Consider the following 24,894-nt stretch of genomic DNA (forward strand, 5'->3'; position numbering starts at 1 on the left):
GAACCTTGCAGGGTCTTGTGGACCACATTAATGAGTTTGGACTTGATCCGATAGTAGCTTGTAAGATACACTTAGGGATGAGTTTTAGAACATCCTCTGTGGGCTCTGTGAGGGAGGATAGGTTGAGAGGTGAGAAGGGTGGGGCTTGGAGGAAAGGCAGGAGGCCCTGTTGGAACAGTACGGGTCTCCGAGGACTGTCTCAGTGGCAGGTGCCTCCTGGGAACAGTGCCTCCCTCCACACTGAGGGAGGACTGGCCTGTGACTCCCTTTGACCATGAGGAAGAGGAAGAGGCAGAGGCCCCCTAAGCCTTTGGAAGGCCTGGCAAGCTTTCGCTCTTGCACTCTAGGAAGAAGTCTGGCTACTCCACAATTAACAACTCACAGCCAATCTCACTTCATTGGTATCCTCATCAGTTTCCCCTTCCTGCATTGTTCTGAAGCAAATCCCTGACATGATGTCATTTAACTCATAAATATTTCAAGATATATCCCTAAAAGATAAGGACATACCTTAAAAAATATAACCACAATTGTACTATGACTTAAGGAAACTGCACTGTTTCTTGATGTAAATAAATGGTCAGTGTTCAAGATTCCAATTGCGTCAGAAGTGTAATAAATGTTTACTCTTTACATTTGGTTTGAATCTGGATCCAAGCAGGGTTCACTCACTGTAATTAGTTGGTATATCTTTTAAATGTCTTTTAATCTATAGATTCCCCTTCCATCTTCCACCATTCTCTTCCCTTCCCGCAACCCCTGCAATTTATGTTTTGAAGAGACTGGGTCATTTGCTTCATGTCATTTCCTTAAAGTCTGGATTTTGCTGACTGCATGCCCAAGGTATGGTTTAACATGTTCTCTGTATTTTCTCTGAATCATCAGTTGGATGAGGAAAGTTTTAAATCAGATGAGATGGAGTTTTCCACAGGACTAGGCTGGACTGGACTTTGAATGCCTCAAATTCACAGCTACACCACGGAATCTGCCTAGCATGCTGTTAACAGATGGGAAAGTTGGATTTCATGGTGCACCAGTGAAGGCAGAGATGAGGATAATTAAAGCTAAAATATGTTTGTATTCTGTACAACTGTTCAAGCAGCTCATAAAAATAACTATGAATACCATAACATTGTGGTATTGATTTCCAACTCAATTCCATTTGATTTCTTGGACAGGCTCTATGGATTCTTTCCTCTGAGTTCTGCCCTATTGCCCCCACTGGCATGCCCTGGGCAGCTGTTTCCCTGTAGCAGAGCCCATGTTACTAAATGAAGTTTTGCATCCATTATTAATCAAAATTCATTTTATGTAGCAAATATTATTATCTTGTTGCTCAGGAGGTTTGTTTCTCCCTGATACCCTTTGCATAAAGCTCCTATTGTGCTCATGGCAAGATCGTGGCTCTCCCTAAGCCCGCATTCTAGTTTTGTGATGACTTTGTTCTGCTTGCTTTTGATCAGGAAGGGTAATTGTCTAGACCAAATGTGAACTTAAAATGAATGAAGGCCGGACGTGGTAGCTCATGCCTGTAATCCTAGCACTTTCGGGGGCCGAAGCGGGCAGATTGCTTAAGCTCAGGAGTTCGAGACCAGCCTGGGCAACACGATGAAACTGTCTCTACTAAAATACAAAAAATCAGCCAGGCATGGTGGCAGGTGCCTGTAGTCCCAGCTACTCGGGAGGCTGAGGCAGGAGAATTGCCTGAACCTGGGAGGCGGAGGTTGCAGTGAGCTGAGATCGTGCCACTGCACTCTAGCCTGGGCGACAGAGCGAGACTCCATCTCAAAAATAATAAAAATAAAAATAAAATAAAATAAAATAAAATGAATGAATCCTATTCTTATCATGAATGGAGCTTGCAGGACTAGAAGTTGTTCTGGGTGAGTCAGTGCGTAGTGAGTAAATATGAAGGCCCAGGACATTCCTGTATACTACTGTAGACTTTATAAACAATGTACACTAAATTTATAGAAAAAGGCTTTCTTCGTCAATAATAAATTAACCTTAGCTTGCTATAATTTTACTTTATAAACATCAGTGTTTTAAAACTTTCACTTTTTTGTAGTAACACTTAGAACACAAACACTTTGTATAGTTGTACAAATGTATTTTCTTTCTTTATATACTTATTCTATAATTTTTTTCTACTTTAAAATGCTTTATTTTTATTTTTTACTTTTTCAACTGTTTTGTTAAAACCTAAGACACAAACACCCACAGTATCCTAGGCCTACACAGGTCAATATCACTGTCTTCCACCTCCACATCATGTCCCATTGGAAGGTCTTCAGGGGCAGTACCATGCATGGAGCTGTCATCTCCCGTAACAATGCTGTCTTCTGAAATACCCCCTGAAGGATCTGCCTGAGGCTGTTTTACAGTTAACATTTTTTTTGATAAGTAGAAGGAGTACACTCTAAAATAACAATGAAAAGTGTAGTATAGTAAATATATAAACCAGTAACATAGTCATTTATTATCATTATCAAGTATTATGTGCTGTGCCTAATTGCATGTGCTATAGTTTTTAATATGACTGGCCATGAAGTAGATGTCTTTACAACAGCGTCATCACAAACATGTGAGTAATAGCTTGTGCTGTGCCCTTAAGAAAGTTACAATGTCAGCAGGCAGTTTGGCAATAGGGAATTTTACCACTCTGTCGTAATCTTATAGGACCACCTTCATATGTGTAATTAGTCCTTGAACAAAATACCAACATGCAGGGCATGACTACTGATGTGCTTCAGCCACTTACTTAACTGATGTCTGTTGCCTGCAGTAGTAAGAGATCCCCAGCAATCAAACTACTGTTTAGTGAATCAGTCAAAAGAAGACTTGATCTTGTGCTTCTCTTTCTTTGTATCTCTCAAACACAATTTTGGTACAATAAACCCCTTTAAAAATAGTTAGAGCTAGCCGCCCCCTTCTGCGCAGTCACGCCGAGCCAGCGCCTGCCCTTGGAACCGGGCCGCAGCCCCTCACCTTCACCCACCGCCTCCCCACCATGGGCCCCCGCAAAGTGAACGAGCTTCAGGCCTTTGTAAAAATGTGTAAGTAGGATCCGAGCGTTCTGCACACTGAGGAAATGCACTTCCTGAGGGAGTGGGTGGAGAGCATGGGGGGTAAAGTACCACCTGCTACTCAGAAAGCTAAATCAGAAGAAAATACCAAGGAAGAAAAACCTGAAAGCAAGAAGGTGGAGGAAGACTCAAAGGCAGATGAAACATCAGGTGAGGAAAATGATCTAGAAATTGATAATGAAGGTGTGATTGAACCAGACACTGATGCCCCTCAAGAAATGGCAGATGAAAATGCAGAGATAACAGAGGAGATGATGGATCAGGCAAATGATAAGAAACTGGCTGCTGTTGAAGCCCTAAATGGTGGTGAACTGCAGAAAGCCATTGACTTATTCACAAATGCCATCAAGCTGAATCTTCGCTTGGCCATTTTGTATGCCAAGAGGGCCAGTGTCAAATTACAGAAGCCAAATTACAGAAGCCAAGTTACAGAATTTGTCAAATTACAGAAGCCAAATGCTGCCATCTGAGACTGTGACAGAGCCATTGAAATAAATCCTGATTCAGCTCAGGCTTGCAAATGGCGAGGGAAAGCACACAGACTTCTAGGCCACTGGGAAGAAGCAGCCCATGATCTTGCCCTTGCCTGTAGATTGGATTAGGATGAAGATGCTAGTGCAATGCTGAAAGAAGTTCAACCTAGGGCACAGAAAACTGCAGAACATTGGAGAAAGTATGAGCAAAAACATGAAGAGCGAGAGATCAAAGAAAGAAGAGAACGAGTTAAGAAGGCTGGAGAAGAGCATGAGAGAGCCCAGAGCAAGGAATAAGCCAGAGACAGTCAGGAGCTCAGTATGGGTCTTTTCCAGGTGACTTTCCTGGGGGGAATGCCTGGTAATTTTCCTGGAAGAATGTCTGGAATGGGAGGGGGCATACCTGGAATGGCTGGAATGCCTGGACTCAATAAAATTCTTAGTGATCCAGAAGTTCTTGAAGCCATGTAGGGTCCAGAAGTTATGCAGGCCTTCTAGGATGTGGCTCAGAACCCAGCAAATATGTCAAAATACCAGAGCAACCCAAAGGTTATGAATCTTATCAGTAAATTGTCAGCCAAATTTGGAGGTCAAGCATAATGCGCTTCTGATAAATAAAGCCCTTGCTGAAGGAAAAGCAACCTAGATCACCTTATGGATGTCGCAGTAATACAAACCAGTGTACCTCTAACCTTCTCATCAAGAGAGCTGGGGTGCTTTGAAGATAATCCCTACCCCTCTCCCCCAAATGCAGCTGAAGCATTTTACAGTGGTTTGCCATTAGGGTATTCATTCAGATAATGTTTCCCTACTAGGAATTACAAACTTTAAACACTTTCTAAACCTTAAAAATATTTTAAACAAATTTAAAGGGTCTGTTAATTCTTATATTTTTCTTTGCTAATCATTTTGGACTTTTTTTTATTTGAATTATTGGTCAGGGAAGATACTTATGTATGGAAGATTATTGCTCTAATTTGAGTGAAAAAAGTTTATTACTGTGAGGCAAATATAACTCATTTGAGGATAAAGTTTGTGTTGGATATGTGGTTCCTGAAGCATTTTGACTTGTCTTTTTAAATGTTTTGTCTTTTTCTTTAAAGATTTATTTCAGTAGAACTAATTGGGACCACCAGTATTTCAGTAGGACCTGGGTAGGGACTGGAAGTACTTGGCAGGGCAGCAGCAATCTTGCTGTGTTTTATATAATATGCATCCTTGGGCAGGTTGCCCTTAAATCTTACATTGTGGTGAAGGGATGATTTTTCTGTAATGCTGCAGTAGAGTTGGAGTACTTAGTTCTGTTCTTGTCCAGTATATCTAATAAATGTTCAATATTATCTCCACATAGGAGAAATAAGGGAGTACTTTTCTTTTTATACTTCTATGCTTAAAATTCTCTTTCCTAGTCAAAAAATGCCCAACTCTGTGTTTATTTTCTGCTTGTTACATCTTTCTTCCTTACTCTTCTTGGGCTAAAGACAGGTTTTTTCCACCAGCATCATCACTGCTATCATAATTATACAAGTATATTTAATGCTGATTTTAGTATGTAATACGTATGGTAATTGTAGAGTAGTACCCACAACAACTGTAGTTTCTTACTTGGCCATGAGAATGCTTACTTAAGTGTTAGACTTCCACTCTGGCAAAATCTTGTCATATCAAAAGACATTGGAAAGAGGGAATCCCTTTGGTGTTTGGTCTTCTACTTAGAAAATACCTATTGCAATTAGAGTTTATCTTGTAGTATTCATCTTTGTATTTTGAAGATAATAAGGTTTGAATTAAATTGACATACACAGAGGGGAACCAATTTTTTTTATCCAATGTAAATTATAAATGAGACAATCCAGTTATTCATTGTGGAGTTCCACTGTTGAGACTGTGGAAGACTCACTGTCTTTGTATTCAGCTCTTCCTTAAATAGTGTAACCATACCCCCACCTCTGCTTGCTTTCCTTCTCTCCCCTCCAATGATAAAGAAAATGATAAGTTAAAAAAATAGTTATAGCTACTGAAAATTAGCACTAGAGAGTAATTCCAGGCTCTTTTTGCTTTAAACTTCTCCTAGCTTAACTCATATAACAATAGTATTATGCTTTTATATTATAGATCTTCCCAGTTTTCAAACTACATTTGAAATTCCCACGGCATGAAAATGAAACGATTAAACTAAAAAAATTTGAACGATTAAACTAAAAAATTATTCACATTTTATTGAAAGGACACAATTTTTTAGCTCCAGTTGCTGCATTTAAGGAGAATATTTCATGCCCAGCAAAGAAAAAGGCTCCTGAGAAATGGGGCAGTGCCCAGAAGTCTGGACTTCTTCCACTGTGGCTGCAGGCAACACTTGTGGTGAGGTTATTTGTAAGCATTTTGTAGGAGGCATTTTTCAATAACATTATTAATTCATTCAGTAAATACTGATGAAGCACCTCTTTTAATCCATGCGTTCACTGGCAAAACACTAAACACATCTCCAACATTCTATTTTAATGCATGATGTTCTCTGTGCAATTGCAAACAGAAACTGAACTAGCCAGAGCAATTGAATTTTTTGCAGTTGAAAGCATCATCATGGCTAAGACAAGAAGTCTTTGAGCAATCTAGAGACTGAAACTATCTGTAGTAGCAGATCTACCATGACTCAAAGAAGTCCTCTGTGCTGTAGATTGATATGTACCAAAATGGGATCTGGCCTGGAGAGGGTGACCCAAAAATGGGATATTGAGAGGCAAGAGTTCCAACCTAGACATGCACAACCCTAGCCACTTGCATAACCAATTACAGGGGAGCCTTATTTCTAAGGCTTGGTACTAGGTATGTTTGTGCGCTGTATGTAGATGGTTGTATGTTTCAATAATGATAGCTAATGTTGAATCAGCTAAGCACTATGGAAATAGAATGATATTTAATATTCACAAAAACCCTATGAAGTATTTACTATTATTATTTCCATTTTAGAGAACAGGAAACTGTGACTTAAGTAGGTAAATAACTGGCCCAAGGAGGTGCAATTGCAGAGCTGACACTCAGCCCAGACCTCAGTGCCTTCCAAGCTTATGCTCTGCACCACCATGCAGATTGCCAACTCAGACTGAACAAACCAACCGAAATTGATTTCTTAATATGTTTTTTTTTCTGCCCAATTAATCCTTTTGCATTTCTCATAATATCCTGAATTATAAGAGCCCTTTTAGACATTATTCAGGAAAATTTACTGACAGAATGGACCAACAACTATAAAAATCAACAAACAGCTAGAGTTGCCATCCCAGGGCCAAGATGGACAGCAGACAATGTAAACAGTGCCTCTTTCAGAACAATTCTGAACAAACGTGTTTCATCACTTTCACGTGTATTTAGTCCTCCCAAGACTTTATGAGGTTGGTGTTACTATCGCCAATGTGACAGCCGAGTAGGCTGAGGCTCAGAAAATAAATTCCACTGCTGGTAAATGGTGGCACTGGGTTGATAACTTAAGTCTTTACCTCTAGAGCGGCTCCCTTTGCACATAGTGAATAACAGATGCCTGTCATTTACATGTGTTACATGTGGACAGAAATTCCCCAAACACATAAATGTGTAGCAAGCCAGGTAGGCTTTCTTTTTGTTTCCTTTAAAACTTGGAGATGAATATTGGGGAGTGTCTCTTGAATCTGAGCATGAATGAAGCTTTGGAAGAGATAAGTTTGGGGCTAAATTGGGGCACAGCTGGGTTAGTGCTCACTGAGACTTGGATATTTGTGCTTGGGCTGGTTATATAATCTCGGTAAATGCTGTACCGTACTGGGTATGGGTATTGGAGCCTATGAATTATAGGTGTCTTATTTTTCACAATTCAAAAATATACATCTTGGGGCGGCTAACTCCACCTGGGGGCTTTTCCTGCAGTGTGTTTGTCCATGGCTCTGTGCAGAGTCTGGAGCTTGTCCTGAGGCCTCACTTGACAGATTTACTTATTCAGTCAACCAATTTGTCACCACATATTGGCTGAACACCTACTTGAGGCAATATAAGTAGACACCAGACCCCATCTGCCTAAGCCAGAGTCCTGGCTTGGCTACTTCCTGTGCAAATTGGGTTTCTTAAACTCTGTGTGCTTCAGTCTCCACATTTGTAAAATGCAGATAATAATAGATTCTACCTTGTGAACTGGTTTGAAGACTAAATTAGTTATTGGGGAAGCGTTCAGAATTAAAAGAGTGCGTTTAGACATTATTCAGAGCACTATTTGTGTTGTGGGCACTGTTTGAGTGCTTGCTATCTCTACTGCTGCGTGACAGGCTCTGTGTAACACAGGGAAGTACAACACAGTGTACCTGCCTCCAGGGAGCTAAGCTGCAGAGCTAACACAATGTAAATACTATCATACAAGTGTCAAATCAATGCATATCCTAAGACAGGAACAACAGAGTATTATAGGGGGGATACTGAATTCGATGGGTTCTTTTTGTATATGTGTGTGAGAGAGACAAGATCTTGCTCTGTCCACCCAGGCTGAAGTGCAGTGGCTCAATCATAGCTCGCTGCAACTTCAAACTCCTGGGCTCAAGAAATCCTCCCACTTCAGCCTCCCGAGTAAGCAGGAATACAGGCATGTGCCACCATGCCTGGCTTCTTTTGTTTTTTCTGGAGACAAGGTCTTACTTTGTTGCCCAGGCTGGTCTCAAACTCTTGGGCTCAAGTGATCCTCCCACCTCGGCCTCCCAAAGTGCTGGGATTACAGGCATGAGCCACTGCACCAGGCCAGCTGTTTCTTTCTCTAAAATTTATTTTTCATAACTGTTCTGCTATTCTCTTGCAGTTTCCATGATGCCATTTTCTGAAGCACAGCATTGTAGACGTTTAGAAAAAGCCAGTGATCTCCCAGTCCAAGTCCCTTAATTTATAGCTAAGGTAGTTGAGGCCCAGAGAGGTAGAGTGAATTGTCCAAGGTCATAGAGCTTCTGATGGTAGAACTGACTCTCAGACTACTGCTCCTTTCCACTATTCTAAACAGCTTTTTAATGTGCAGAATTTCTAATGTGTAGAGCCTCAGAGTTCACCTTAATAGCCATTTCAGCTGGGATATGATGTTAAAGGGAGACAGACACTTAAGATCTGTGGAACATCCACAGTCCTTATTTTGATTCAGAGGTTTACCCAGCACCCTAGGGGAAGCCATTTTCAAGACTTCTAAGGATAGAATGGACCCTGGAAGGGAAGAAGCCATTGTATATAGGAACCCCAGCCTAGAAGGCATGTAGAACAACCTAGTGGTTACAAAGGCCTGGTGTAAAGGAAAGAACAAGCTTTTTTATCCTACTATATTCTCACTCACAGCACTCAATACTTCATTTCTGACCTACTAGAAGTATGGGATTTTCCCCCCCATACGTCTATTTTCTGCCCAACACCAGCTGGGTGTCCTACAATTTAATTTAATTCTGACACTACCTGGAGTTAGCATCAGATCCCACAGCTTAAGGGCTCAGTCCCCCAAGATTGAATTGCCTCCACTTTACATACTGATCACAAGTCCAGACCTCCAGTACTTGTGACCAAGCAGTTGTAAACTGGTGGTTCCCACAACCCCTTCCCCAGGTTCAATCATTTGCTAAAATGGCTCACAGAACTCAGGAAAGTGCTTGACCTACATCTACTGATTCATTATAAAGGACATTGCAAAGGACACAGATGAAGAGCCAGATGGAAGAGATGCATAGGGCAAGGTATAGGGGAAAGGGCGTGGAGTTTTCAAGTCTTCTTGGGGCACAGCATCCTCCGTGTGTTCAGCAACCCAGATGCTCTCCAAACTCCATAGTTGAGGAATTTTTATGGAGGCTTCATCACATAGGCAAGATATATTATTAACTTAGTCTCCAGGTCCTCTCACCTCCCCAGAGGATGGGGGATGGGGGCTGAAATTTCTAGGCTTCTGATCATGACTTGGTCTTTCAGGTGACCAGCTCCCCCCTCCAGAAACCCACCAAGAGTTACCTCATTAGAACTAAAGATGCTCCCAGCCAGGCGTAGTGGCTCACGCCTGTAATTTCAGTGCTTTGGGAGGCCAAGGGAGGATCATTTGAGCCCAGGAATTCGAGACCAGCCTGGGCAACATAGCAAGACCCCATCTCTACAAAAAGAAAATAACTAAAGATGCTCCTATCACCCAGGAAATTCCAAGGGATAGAAGCTCTGTGTCAGGAGCCAGGGTCAAAGACCAAATACGGGGAAAAAAAGGTATACCTGGCACCCCTATCTCTCAGGAAATTATAAACGCTTTGGGAGCTCTGTGTCAGGAACCGGGGTTAGAGCCCAAATATATATTTCTTATTACATCACAATGTCACAACTGGGCACCTATGAGTTTTAATTGCTCAATTAGTTATTAGTACTCACTATGGCCCAAGTACTTGGCTAGGCATTGGGAATACCAAAGTAAATGAGGTAGTCATAGCTCTGTTGCAGAGAGGTGGTTCTCAACATGGAGCAGTTTTGGCTCCCAAGGGCCATTTGGCAATGTCTGGATACATTTTTGATTGTCTTGACTTGGGATGAGGTTGCTACAGGGATGTTGCTGAACATCCTATAACACATAGGACAGCCCTCACAACAAAGAAGCCACAGAATCCGCTTGTCAGACTGTCTCTTCTGCACTCCTCCTTTCAAGAAGACACACCAAGTTCCCATGATCACATGCTCCCTTCCCCCGACCATACATGGCCAGGCCCACTGAAGGCCCAGGAGGCTGGACGTGAGGCAGTGAGGTGGAATACAAGGCCCCAATGTCAACAGTGTTGAGGTTGAGAAACCTTATTATTGAGCATAAGGTCTATGACAAACACATAGTTAAAATGAAGTATGAACAGTGTTATGGTGGAGGAGGTTCAAGACACTGTCTGAATCTATAATAAGGGAACTCAGTCTAGGAATTAGGGCAGGTCTCAGAGTAGAGGATGTTTGAACTGAATCCTCAAGGATGAGTGGGTGTTAGTAACACAAGGAAATCAGGGCTAAAGATCAAGACAACAGGAATGTATAAATGCTTGAAGGACAAACAGAACTCTTGCAAGGAATCAAGAGATTTTTAGTATGTCTGGAGCGGAAGTGGTGGTCGCAAAAGATAAGACATAGAAGTTTTTGTAAAATGTTTAGTTAGTATGCAAAGGTGTCTACCAGGCACATGCCCTGTTCTCATCCTGGTGAGTCTTCTGAACCAACAAATATCACAGTCCTTTAGCCTAGACAAGTGAAGGATCTTGGCTTTAAGGGCAATGGGAAGCCAGGGAAAGGCTTTTATCTAGGATATGACAGAGTAACATCAACATTTTGAACGCATGTAGAGGATGCGTTTGAGGGTAGCAAGAGCAAAGGCAGGAGGACCAGTTGGAGTTGTTACCGCAATCCAGGTAACAGATGAAGATGGCTGAATGAGGAGAGACACATGGATGTGAAGGAAAGACAGCTTCCAGAGACATGCAGTATACACATGTGCATGTGCATAAGTAGTTGTTATTACATTAAAATTCAAGAATGTAACTATTCATTTCCAGACGTTATGGCCACCCCACATTTAGAAAGTAGATCATTGACAAGATTTGTTAATGAGCACTGACAATATTAACATCCCTTTTTCGTTCTATTTTCCGGCCCCAACTGTTTTCATGGGCTGGGAAAGCTACTTGAGACCTCTGACCATGGCTGAGGTTCTAAAAGACCTGAAGCTCATGTTCCCCTTTCCCATCCCCCTCACCCCCGCCCTGGATATTCCATGGAAAAGAGGAGAAGGCTCTGTGTTCCTGAACACTGTATGCTTCTCCCTAAAGTCTGGGCTCTTCCTCTCCTCCAGGCATCTCTTCTTCCATGATCCAGCACAGGTGTACTCATTTCAATGGGCCTGTCCTGCTGTCAGGGGCCAGGCACATAGAGGTTTGGAGAATATGAACATTCACTGGCAGATTATCGTTTTCTGGTCCCTTTATTTCAACAATGATGACTGATGTCATTATGGAAATCAGTCCTGGTGTGAGTTTCCTATTGCTGCCACATCAAATCACCACAAACTTAGTAGCTTAAAATACCATGCATTTATTCCCTTGCAGTTCTGGAGGTCAGAAGTATAAAATCAAGGTGTCAGCAGGGCTGCCTTCCTTCTGGAGGCTCTAGGGGAGAACCCATTGCATTGACTTTTTCAACTTCTCGAGGCTATGGCCTCTGCCTCCACTGTCACATCTCTGTTTTCCTCGGCTTCCATTGGCACATCACCTTCTCTGGCTCTGATCCTCCTGCCTCCTTCTTATAATGATCCTTGTGATTATGTTGAGCCATGGGTGTAACCTAGCATTAGCTCCCCATCTCAAGGTTCTCAATCACATCTGCAAAGTTCCCTTTGCCATATAAAGTAACATATTCATAGATTCCAGGGATTAGGACATAGGCATCATTATTTAGCCTATCACAGGTCCCACACAGCTTGCTATATTGTTGTCCATTGTGGTGAGCACCACCCCCAACCCTTGCAGGTGGGCAAGCCCTACTGGTTCTTCTGGAAAGGCCAATCCCACTTCTCCACAGTCACTCCCTGCATGGGCTCTCAGGAATGGATCTTTTGGTTCCCACTAGCCTGACCAAGTGTTTTCAAAAGGATGCTCTGAGTCAGGGTGACTAAATGAGAGACTTCTTGGCTCAGATCCATATTTGCCCCCAAGATTCTATACCTGTGTGTTGAGTTGGGGTGTACACTCCCCCTCCCACTCATCTATTCCAGATTATGAAAGAGGCTGGGATCTAGTATGTCTTCACGTGTTTAAAAAAAAAAAAAGCCTCTGACTTAAAATGATCAGTTATCCTTTTTTTAAAAAGGTGCCATTGTTGCCATGGTGACCAGAGGCTTGAAAGACATCTCACCTCTTTTCCATTTCCCACCCCTCTGTGCATTTTCTTTGCAAATTACATTGCATTCATTTATGCATATCTCCGGGGTACTCTCCTACCTAAGGAAAATCTTCTTTCTGCTTTCTATTTGTGGATATCTGTATGGCCAGCAAATCCAGCTCCCAGGAGTGACAGGGCACAGGTCGGCACATCTTGACCTGCCTCCTCCAGGCAAATAGAGAAGGAATCAGCTGATGTGCTCTCAATGAATAAATAAGCATCTTGCAGCCCTGTGTCTGCATGCTGCGGGTGTTAATGCCTGCATAGAGGAGGGACAGAGGGAGCGAGCAAGGGAGGACAGAACTGATGCCGAGCCCAGAGAGAAACAGGAAACACAGAATCTGCTTGTCAGACTGTCTCTTCTGCACTCCTCCTTTCAAGAAGACACACAAAGTTCCCATAATCACATACTCCCTTCCCCCGACCACACATGGCCCAGGCCCACTGAAGGCCCAGGAGGCTGGATGTGAGGCAGTGAGGTGGAATACAAGATCTAGGAAGGAATGATCTGATTTTGTGTACCAGCTGTGTGACCTCAAGCAGAGCAATCTTCCAATCACAGCTGCCCCATCTGCCAACTGGGAGCAAGACCTCCACCCCACCTGCTTAGTGAAACTGTGGTGAGGGTCCAATCAGATCCTCAGTGTGAAGGTGCTTTCTGAATTCTGTGGGGCGGTAAACAAGCTGTGGCTGCTGCTACTGGAGACAGTGGCAATACTAAGAGTCACCTGCATATGTGGAGTTCTCTCCATGTGCCAGGCACTGGTGCTTTACATGCATTGTCTCATTTAACCTATCTGAAGCAGGTACAATTGGAGCCCCCCTCTTTTATTAGCTGAAGCAACCATGGCCAAGGTCATGGGGTTAGTAAATGGCAGAGGCAGAAGCCATGCTCCAAACTTGGTCTGCAGAGATCCCTGAAATGTGGAGGGCAAACAAACCTAAGGCATTGCCCAAAGAATATTTCCACATAGACCAAAATAGAAGCTGAAAATAATGACTCCGGTAAGACTGAACTAGGGGGAGGGATACCCTCTAGTTCCAGGCAGACATGAGGGTTAATACAGCAAAGGGCCATGCAATACAGGAATTCAGGGCTCTGGACTCAGCCTATTGACTAGAGTTGGAGGGCAGCCTAGCAGAAAAGGGTCACCACGTATCAGAGGGTGTTGCTAGACTGAGGGCTGGGCCATGGTGGAGGACAGGTGCTCAAGCCTAGGGCAAGGATGCAAGATCTGGATCCTGCTTAGCCCTGGCAATGGTGCGCATTCCACTGCCAGCTGCCCTCTGGCTGAAAGAGTTGGTGGAGGTAGAGGCATGCTGCAAACTTTGCATGTATCTGTATTTTCTTCTGGACCTCTGGAATGGGCTGAGGACTAACACTCCCAGAGACTAGCCTGAACCACTGTTAGAAGAATTGACATGTGTGCCTTGGGCCAGGTTGCCTGGAAGCAGAGCCCAGTGCAGGGATTTGGTCCCATATCATTTAATGAGGGAGTCTTCTCAGGTGAAACCCATAAGGGAGAGAGACTAGGGAGAGGGACTAGGGTGGGGAATGGGAAAGGGCTGGGCAAAGATGTGAAGTCAGGTGAAGTCTGTCCTCAGCCTGATGCAAAGGTCGGTTCTGGAGCATCAGCTGCACCACAGAATTGTCCTTCCCCAACCCTAGGGCAAGAGGGCTGCCTTTGGTTTCCCACTTTAGTCAACTGTTGGCTGTCAGCCCCAAGTTGGGGGACTTCCTGAGCCTGGGCTTCTGCTGGACAGGGCAACGTTTTGTAGAATGAGGCAGCTGCAAGCTGTTAGCAGCCAGCACTCGCTGCAGGAGGGTGGCTGAATGGGATCTGGGACAGACATGACAGCGTGCATGGCAGAGATGGTGAAGACCGTTGATGTAATCATGCCTGAGAGGCTATACCAATCTAAAGTTTCTTAACATCCTCAAATCATGCACAGCCTGTTGCATCTTAAACACATTCAGTCGCCTGTCACACACCCCCTGTAAAGGCCACACCCTCTCACATGCATGCGGGCTTTAGCACCTGCGTTTAACCCATTTCCCACTTGCCCTGAGAATACTCTTGTCTCTAATCTTAATGTAACACTGTATACATTTCTGTTACATTAGGATTAGAGACAAGTTCTGTTTAGAAATAACTCCAAGAACAGTTTTTATATTTCATTTTCACATTGAAAAATCAGTCAGATTTGCTTCAGCGTCAAAGAGTGTGTTTATGTAAAATTAAATTAGCACTGGCAGTGAGCTGCATTTTTTTTCTAAACAGGAAATGGGTTAAATAAGACTGTTTGGGGCCTATGAACATCCCGGGCGGCCCTGTGCCTGCAGAACAGAGGGCGACTCTGCAGCTACGCAGCTTTGTTCCTTGGGGTGTTATTATTCTCTTTCTTCATTCCCCCTCCTTTCTTTTCCTTGCACTTTTCACTACTCATACGGATTTTGTTACCTTGCTTTTTATCCCACCATGGTGCCCAGGTGCCTTCAAGCTGAGACATCAGTCTTCTTCTGCCTTTGGACTTGGACTGCAATCCACATCATCAACTCTCCTGATTCTCAAGCCTTCACTCTCAGACCAGAACTATACCATTGGCCCTCCTGGCTCTCCAGCTTGCCAACTGCAGGTCTTGAACTTCTCAACTCCCTGCCATATTACCCTGTTTTATCATCTCCATGGTACCTATTACCGGAAATTACCTGCTTTGTTTACTTGGTTATTGTCTCTCTCCTCTATCAAAGACAAAAAACAAACAAGTAAAGAAATCAACTTCATTTAAGATATTGCAACAGGGAGAATACCCCAGAACCGAGGCCAGAGCACTGCTGTAGCAGTCTGTTTTCACACTGCTATAAAGAATTACCAGAGACTGGGTAATTTATAAAGGAAAGAGGTTTAATTGACTTACAGTTCCATATGGCTGGGGTGGCCTCAGGAAACTTATGATTATGGAGGAAGGTGAGAGGAGGCAGGCACCTTCACAAGGCAGCAGGAGAGAGACAAGCGAAGGAGGAACTTTCAAACACTTATAAAACCATCAGATCTCGTGAGAACTCAGTCACTGTCATGAGAACAGCATGGGGAAACCACACCCATGATCCAATCACCTCCCTCCCTCGATATATGGGGATTACAATTCGAGATGAGATTTGGGTGGGGACACAGAGCCAAACCATATCAGTTACAGAAGGTGGCTTTGCCTTAGGTTTTTATAGGGAGGAATAGGTGGGTTACAGGTGGGGTGGTTTACAGATGAGATGATTTTGCCATCAAGGGAGCCTCTGTGAGCTGAACAGGAAATGCTTATCTCTGTGCCTAATTAGTTTCAGGGAGACAAACTCCTAGTCTCAGTCAATCATTCATGAGACAAAAAACAGGGAGCTGGAGGGTCTGTGTCTGGCCTTTCAGTAGATTTCCTCTCACTGAGAGTCTTAAGGGAGTCATGAGAAAGAGTGGACAGCAAGTCTTAGCTAAGTGTGGGGAAGGTAGGGGGGAATTTCTTAACCATTGCTGTTTTCAGGGCTCCGGTTAAGTTAAATTGAAGACTGCTGTGCCCCAGCACTTAGTGAATGATTACAGAGGACAGTTGAATGGCACAAGTGTACAGGATGTCAGCATGACAGGCGGCTAATACAATTTAAGGAGACCAGATGAGATAGAGTCAATACTAAAATGATTCCTGGAGGAGGTGAGCCCTACACAAGGCTGAAGAAGGTGGGGGTGTGCAGGGGTGGGTTTGAGTCCTTACAAATAGCTAAAGCCCTGCTGAGCTTGGTGGAGAGCCTGCTTTCGTGTTCAGTGTTTAGCAGCAAAGGGGGTGTCAGGCACCACATGCAGAGCTGGGCTTGCAGATCCCTCAAATGAACACACGGAGAGACCCTCAGGGGAAGCAGGATGCCATGACTGTGTAGTCACCTAGAACTGTGTTCTAAATCCAGCCCCAGCACTTCATGGCTGTGTGTTAGTTCTCACATTGCATCTGTCCCAGCCCTGAGCCTCAGTTTTCTCATTTCCGAAATGGAAATAAAGTTATCTTCTTTGTAGGGCTCATGCATATACTATATAATATAAAATATATGAAGTACTCAGCCCAGGGCCTAATACAACAGAAGATCAGAAAATGAGAGTGTTCTCCCCAACACACATATACACACATACACACCCCTCCTCCTGCTTTCCCCATAGGCAGGCCCACTGCTACACACAGACTCTCCTTCATCTTCTTCCCCACCCCCAACTCAAGATCCAGAGGCCAGAGGAGGGCACTGCCCTTACAGAAGGAAGTGGGACGTCAGTGTGGGAACGGCCCCAGGGTGGAAAGGATTTCCTGAGTCTGGAGATGAGAAGCTGGTGACAGAGGAGATTTGGGCCAGCTTCCTGACCCCCTAACCCCACTCCCCATGGGAGCTCCAGTTTCTCCACCCTGGCTATTTCTGGGAACCGTGCCTCCAAATATTTCTCCCTGCTTTCAAAGCCTCTGAATTAAAGTGTGCTAAACTACTGTGAATTAAGAACCCAGCTGGCTCCTTGTTTAAAGGTCATCTTAAAACCTTTAAAAGTAAAGAAATTTGACTTTCCTCTGAACACTGAGTCACTACTAATAATAACGCTCCTGGACAATTGTCTTGATGCTGTGCTTTTAAAAATGGCTTCACTGACCTAATCTCATGTGATTCTCATATAGCTCCACAAAGTAGCTGGGGCCTGTGTCACCAGCCACCATTTACAGATGAAAAAACCAAAGCTCAGAAAGTTTGTGTCTTGCAGAGGTGCTCAGTGGCAGAAATGAAACCATTCCAGGGCTCATTCCCTCTGCACAGGACAGGACCCAGGCCCACACAGCCATGTGGCAGTGAGAGCCAAACACCTTTCTGGGCAGCTTGCACTGCAAAGGGAGCCCAAACCTTGGAGGCAGACAGTGCAGGGATATTCAGGTCTCAGTATGATCTGTGCGACCCTAAACAAGACGCTGTGTAGGGCTCAGTGTTCTCTTTATAAAACGGGAACGATGGATGCCCCATGCCTATCTCTAAAAATCAAACAAGAAGATGCCAATGTGAGTGCTTTCAGAATGTGGCATGCCAGCTGTATCATGGGATGAGGATGGTTTGGGTTGTTGTTGAAGCCCTTATGAGTAACAGCTGCTTTGCTGGCTAGTTGGAGGATTGAATATATGCAGAGAGCCTGGTACAGAACCTGGCACACAGCAGGTACCCAGTAAGTGGCAGTTATTTTCATTATATGCTGCAATGTGGTAACTGCCCATTTGGCTTCTAGTTTTATGTCCCCCAGGGCCGATTGGAGATCCTGATTATCAGCTGGAGACAGCCTGGTGTGGCCCTCACAGCCTACATTGATGGAAATATTGACAATTTAGCAGCCAGTTGAGCAGTGATCCACACCCCTGATCCTTCAGAGAGACCAGCTGACCTGAGACCACGTCTGCTGGGCTAAGGGGAGTTTTCTTAGCCTCAAAATCCATAGAGTGAAAGAATAATGTCCTCTAGTTACTCTGGATTTGTGGAAAATCTGCCCTTGGTGGTGCTTCATCCTCCTCCCAGCTTGCAGGTCTTATGGTGGCTCTTTGGCCTCTGTGATTTGGTTTACAGAGACAGGGGAAGTATTTATCTGAAAGATAAATCTATCCCTCTGACATGAATGGCTTTACTATTTTGGGAGGCTTTGAAATTCTGGGCTTACATGAGGCTCTGGATGTCTCTGGAATTTTCCCTATTTATGCCCCAATTAGCAGGAACAATCAAGAGCTGTTTCTCTTTGCTCTTCCTCATAGCCATGCTGGAGGCATTCATAGGCACACCCTGGTGGAGGGTGATTTGGGTGGGTAGGAATGGACTTGTTCTGTTGACATTGGCATGAAAGGACTAGAGTGCATCCATCATTCTACAGGTATTTATTGGGCCCTATGTTGAGCTGTGTTCTGGTAATACATTAGTAAAAATAGAGTCCCTGGCCCTATTCGGAGTTTACTGTGGAATGCCAATAACTAGGCAAGCAAGTATAATACCGTAGGATAGGTGCTCTAGAAACAGCAAAGTGGTGTTTTACTCAACTTTGGGGTGTGTGTCAGGAAAGGCCTGGGTGAAGAGTGAGAATAAAAGGAGCTAAAAATAGAATCCAATGGCATATTCAAGAGACAAGCAGAGCTCAGAAAGCCACAAAGGAAACTGAAGAGTAACAGGAAAACCAGGGGGCAATAAGATGTATAAGCAAGGAAGGAGCGAAAATCAAAGGGCAAAATGGCTCATAGGAAACTACAAACTGAGAAGTGCCTCCTAGATGTGGCCATCAGATCAGTGGAGCTACCTGAGTGCACTTTCACTAAGGCAGTGAGGGGAAACCCACATCTCAGGGTTAAAGATGGAGTAGAATTTACATATCAGCAGCTCTTTCAAGAACTCTGGCTGGAAATGTGGCAAAATATTGAATCTGGGTGAATCAGGTACATGGGTATATATTATACTCTTCTATTTTAGTTTGAAAAATTTTATAATATGAATTTTATTGCATTGGCTGAAGGAAAGGATGGTAGTAGAGCAGTGGCTAAGTTGAGTATAAGTTTGGGCAGAGGGTTGTTTGTTTTAATGAAAGAGACTCAAACATGTTTAAATCCTGGTAAAAAGATGTGGCTAGAAAGGGAAAGGAATGAGGATGATTGAGGTAGGAGGGGATGGAGTCACAAAGACCTGGGGGGAGGATTTGTCTTAATGAGGAGAAGAGACTCTTGAGAATGGGGGACAATCTGTTCTCAAATGGGGGACAATCTGGTCTCAAATGGGGATGTAGATACACGTAAGTTTTTAAAGGTTGGGAACCAGAAATTTGTGGAGCTCACCCTTGATTATCTTTGTTTTATCTGTCAAGTAGAGGCAAGATTGCCGGTAGAAATGATGGCCAGAGGAAATTTCTAGAACAGTTATTGAAGGGAACCAGAAAGGCAAAAGATGTTCTTCCAAAGCACTTGCAGCCCTGCACCAAGCCCTGAGTTCTGCATAGCCCAGGAGAAGGGGCCCTTTGTCATTTGCACCAGTGTTTTGGTGTGATAGCTGTGACCCTGGCACCAGGCTGCTGACCAGGGACCTCTGAAAGGCTTGGCAGAGAGCACTGAGGCCCTTCTAAACGTGATGACCTTGTGCCCACTTGTGATGACCTCAATCTGCACATGCATGTGACAGTCTCTTGCCATGTTTAGAAGTCTGAGTATAAGAAGGAAGAAAGCAGATAGGTTAAAATCATCCATAGTTGAAGATTTGCCAGGTCAGTGCAAATCTTGTCAATGGCATAAAGGAGTTGGAAGTGTTAAGACAAAAGCTGGCCGGGCCCAGTGGCTCACGCCTGTAATCCCTGCACTTTGGGAGGCTGAGGTGGGCGGATCACCTGAGGTCAGGAGTTCGAGACCATCCTGGTCAACATGGCGAAACCCTGTCTCTACTGAAAAAAAAAAATACAAAAATTAGCTGGGCATGGTAACGGGTGCCTGTACTCCCAGCTACTCAGGAGGCTGAGGCAGGAAAATCACTTGAACTCGGGAGGCGGAAGTTGCAGTGAGCTGAGATCACGCCACCGCACTCCAGCCTGGGTGACAGAGCGAGACTCTCTCTCAAAAAAAAAAAAAAAAAAAAAAGACGAAAATTAGCAATAGAGCTGAGTGAGGTGGCTGTGCTTGTTATCCCAGCTACTCAGGAGGCTGAAGCAGGAGAATTGCTTGAGCCCAGGAGTTTCAGACTAGCCTGGGCAATATAGTGAGATCCCATCTCTAAAAAGAAATGTTAGTGATGGGCCATAGGATCAACACTGCAAAATAGGGAATGGGAAGACAGGCTGCTAGATGGGGAGGTGGGAGAATGAAGGAGTGGTGGAAGGTGAGATTTTCGTGAGGTCAAAGAAAAGGTGAGGGTGTGCAATCAAGTGAAAGTTCAGGAAGGATGCAAGATTACGATGAGAGATTGTAATTATTTAACAAGTAGGAGCTGTGATATTCCTTTCATAGAAGAGTTCCAGGTATGGCAATGTCTAGGTGTGGCCATGGAGTAAAGGGGCTAAAGTGGGCTAAGGAGGTGAACAGTGATGAGATTGTTACTGTTGTGAGCTGGGCATTGGATAGCCTGTCTACAGTGACATCAAGCTTCCCTGGTGATGGTGGGAAAGGAGCAATGAGTAAGACCTGGAATTAGATGCAAAGTCGTGTGTGTGTGTGTGTGTGTGTGTGTGTGTGTGTGTAGACCATATAAAGGTTGAAGATGTTTCTTGACCTTTCCATGGAAAAAGTATTAGTCACACAGGTGGGAGAGCTGGAAGTCAAATCCAGGTATGTGTGTTCCCTAAAATTGAGCCATTATTTCAGAAAACTGCAAAGTAGAAAATACTTGTGTTTGGAGTACTCTGCTGTTATTTTAAAACATGGTTAGTTTTGAGTATAGTCCTATAACTATGACCTTTATCCAAGGGTTAGGACATATCTCTTGGGTGGCCAACATTCAACACAATACAGGAGGCTAAGGCAGAAATTCAAGCACAGGGTGGGATGAGCTTGATGTGAGCAGCCAGAGAGCAGCCAGCAAGCCTACCGAAGAAGAAGACAGCCTCTGAGAAAACCTTCAGCCAGGCTCCTAGAACTTATCATCTTCCACCATAGCTTGCTATTCGTCAGTATCTGCAATAATTGGTGCTTGCTATTCATCAGGCTCTGTTGGCATCCAAGAAAGGATTTACCAGGCAAGCCCCCAAGGTCGCTTCCAATTCCGAGATTCTGTAAGACTTCTGAGACTGATAAATGTTTTGAACAGATAACGAATTTGGGGGATGGGGAACTGAGAGAAAGCTGGCAAACAATTGTCTAAAAAGATGAAAACCCCTGTGTTTGCCGTCTAGCTTAGGTGAGACTCCTGAATAAGGAAGCTAACTTCTGGGAGGGATGTTGAGGACAGGTGGGCCTTTCAGCAGCCAGTGAAGGCACCAGGTGAGGTTTCTTGGCTGGCCACCATGGCCAGCTCCAGTGCCTCTTGGCTGTATGGGTGGTGGTATGCCACAGCTCGCTGGTTTTCCACTGTGTCTTCTGGGGCCAGCAGCAGCAGCAGCAGCAGCAGTAGCAGCAGCAGCACCATTACCTGGGGACTTGTTAGAAATGCACATTCCCAGGGTCACCCAAGACCAACTGAATCAAATACTGTGGGTGCAGGGCCCAGAAATTGTTGGTGTAGCAAGGCTTGCAGTGATTGTAATGGCTGGGACAGGCTGGGGACCACTGGCACACTGGCTAACAGCTCAGTTTTACGATCACACATACCTGGATTTGATTTCCAGTTCTCTCACCTGTGTGACTCTGGGCATGTTACTGCCCAGAATCAGTCTAAGCTCTAGTTTTCTTTTTGCATAAGTAAAATAGCAATAGCTACTTTATAGGCTTTTTAGAGAATCAAAAGAGGTAATAATATTTGTAAAGAACTTCCCACAATGCCTGGCATGTAATAAGCAGTCAACAAGCAATTCTAATAACAACAAAGTATTATTGCAACAACAGTGACTATTATGATTAGGCCATTAGTAGTCATCAGTTTCTTCTACACTGTGTCCTTAGAATGACTTCCTTTAAATCTGTGGCTCCACTATTCACAATAGTGAAGACGTGGAATCAACTTAAGTGTCCATCAACAATGGACTGGATAAAGAAAATGTGGTACATATATACCATGGAATACTATGAAGCCATAAAAAGAATGAAATCAACTGGATAAAAAAAATGTGGTACATATACACCATGGAATACTATGCAGCCATAAAAAGGAACAAGATCATGTCCTTTGCAGGGACATGGGTGGAGCTTGAAGCCATTATCCTCAGCAAACTAATGGAGGGACAGAAAATCAAACAACAAATGTTCTCGCTTATAAGTGGGAGCTGAACAATGAGAACACATGGACAAAGGGAGGAGAACAACACACACTGGGGCCTGTCAGGGGATGGAGAGTAGGGAGGAAGAGCATTAGGAAAAATAGCTTATTACCTAGGTGATGGGTTCATAGATGCAGCAAACCACCATGGCACACATTTACCTATGTAACAAACCTGCACACCCTGCACATGTATCCTGGAACTTAAAATAAAATTAAATTAAGTTTTAAAAAAAGAACAGAATCATGTCCCTTGCAGCAGCATGGATGCAGCTGGAGGCCATAATCCTAAGCAAATTAACTCAGGAACAGAAACCCAAATCCCACACGTTTTTACTTATAAGTGGGAGCTGAACAATGAGTACTCATAGACATAAAGATGGCAACATTAGACACTGGGGACTAGTAGAGTGGGGAGGGAGGTGGGGCAAGGGCTGACAAACTAACTGTTGGGTACTATGCTCACTTTCTGAGTGATGGGATCAATCAATCCCAAACCTCAGCATCATGCAGTATACCCAGGTAACAAACCTGCACATGTACCCCTAGAATCTAAAATAAAAGTTGAAATTATTTTAAAAATTAAAAAAGAATGATAACAAATTAAAAAAACCTTTTAAGCATCTGTGGCTCCAGCTACCGGGTTCCAGGCTTTTCTATGCCTCTGGGGCTGTTTCAGACAAGGCTTCCTGGCTGATACTCGACCTGCCAATTCAATTCTGCCTAAAATTCAACTTGACTTTGTCCATAGGTGGAAAACAGTTGACCTGAACTATCTCGATAAATTATTAAGTTGGTGCAAAAGCAATTGCCATTCCTTTCAATGGCAAAAGCCACAATTACATTTGCACCAAACTCATAGTTGTGAAGGGGCTGCTTCTCCTGGGTCCTACACAGAGTTACAAGCCAGTGTTGTAAGTCAAGAATCGGTAGCCAGCACCAAGCAAAACAGCAAGGCCAGACTGTGACTAGGCAACCAAACTGCTACTGCTCAGAGTGGCTTTTGCTTCCTGCTACCAGATTTATTATCATCTGTTTTTAATAACACATTTTCTTTGAGTGATTCAAAGCACTTGAAAAATCTGTTTTGTTTGCAACAGACGTCCACAAAGAACTTCGGTGCACATTTTTTTCTTGTTTGATCATCATCTTGACCACTTCGTTAAACAGGCAAAACAAGACATATTTTCTCCATTTCATAGATGAGGAAACTGAGTCCTTGGGAGGTTCAGTGGCTTGTCTAATCTAAAGTCGCGCAGCTAGTAGGTGGTAGAACCAGATCTAGAACCCACTTTTCCTGACTTCTGGTCTAATTCTCCTTGAAGTATTGCATGTGTCTTCCTAAAACAGAAATGAAAGCTCCCCCAAACCAGGTGAACTGAGCTCTAGAAAGTCCTCATTTTTTTTTTGTCTGAAATTCCCTTTTCTCTAATGGAAATCACTTCTTGCTGCTATGTGACCTAATTTCCTCTGGCTTGGGTCTCAGTGGGGAAGAGGAAGCCCTTTGGGACAAGAAAACAAGAAATTCCTTCCCAGCACGTCAGATCTCGGTCACCATCTGCTCCCCTTACCCCATGACCTTTGACTCCCTGGAGAGCTTAGGAAGGGTCAGGCCAGCCACAGGAGATGAGATAAAAAATGAGAAACTTCTCCTGGAGGTCTGTTTGCTTTGCAAGGAGCCCCTGGGACAAGGGGGCCCTATGATCTTATTTTGCATGAATTCAACATCTCATGGATGAGATTTTTTTTTTTTTAACTGGATCCGTATAATCCTCTTCTCTGTAACAATTTTTGTGAACTGACTTGAATCCCTGCAGTGATGTGGGGCCTGGTGGGGTGAAAGGGCTGAGGAGCAGAGCTCAGCCTGTGCTGACAGAGGGACACTGTCTATTCCTTGGAACAGACATTGGCATCCAGGAACATGCCAAGCCCACGTTCAAGGTTATCAGCCTCCCTAGAACCCACTGGAAAGGCAGGAACTGAAAGTTGCTGATTTTGTGTGCAACCTCTTCAACCTCCCACTTCTCTCAAACATACACTATCAGCTCCTTGGCTCAAAAAGCCAGAGAGAGCCTGGCTCTAGGCTGTTCTGTAGCAAGATATCTGAGGATGGGTTGCAGGGTTGGGGCTGGCACATGACCATGCTGATTAGCAGGCGGTGGGTGAGTCTCAGCTCAGGCCTGAGCCTGAGCCTGCAGTGCCATTGCCACAGCAGCTACTACTTCCAGCTGCTAAGAAAACCCAGGCCTAGGTCTACACAGGCCAGGAGGAAGGTGGTTTCAGAGCTGAGTCCTGGGTCTTACCCTCTCAATTTCACTCCCGTCTTTGTCCTTGATTGCCCTAATCCTTCCAGGCTAGGGGGTAACGTGTGGGTCAGGAGAATTGTTCTCTATCATCCAAATTTGACAATTACTGAGAATTTATTAGGAAGATTTTAGTAAATGTTAAAAATGCCAACTTTAAAAATTAAACCCAGTTGTAGTCATTTATT

General features: G+C 44.0%; 1 pseudogene; it reads left to right on the forward strand.

The window, feature by feature from the left end:
* The first annotated feature begins 2,121 nt into the window (after window positions 1–2,121).
* On the forward strand, window positions 2,122–4,205 carry LOC100442819 (hsc70-interacting protein-like; annotated as a pseudogene).
* Window positions 4,206–24,894: the final 20,689 nt, after the last annotated feature.

The sequence above is a fragment of the Pongo abelii genome, chromosome 9 (assembly GCF_028885655.2).
Source record: "Pongo abelii isolate AG06213 chromosome 9, NHGRI_mPonAbe1-v2.0_pri, whole genome shotgun sequence".
Lineage (NCBI taxonomy): Eukaryota > Metazoa > Chordata > Mammalia > Primates > Hominidae > Pongo > Pongo abelii.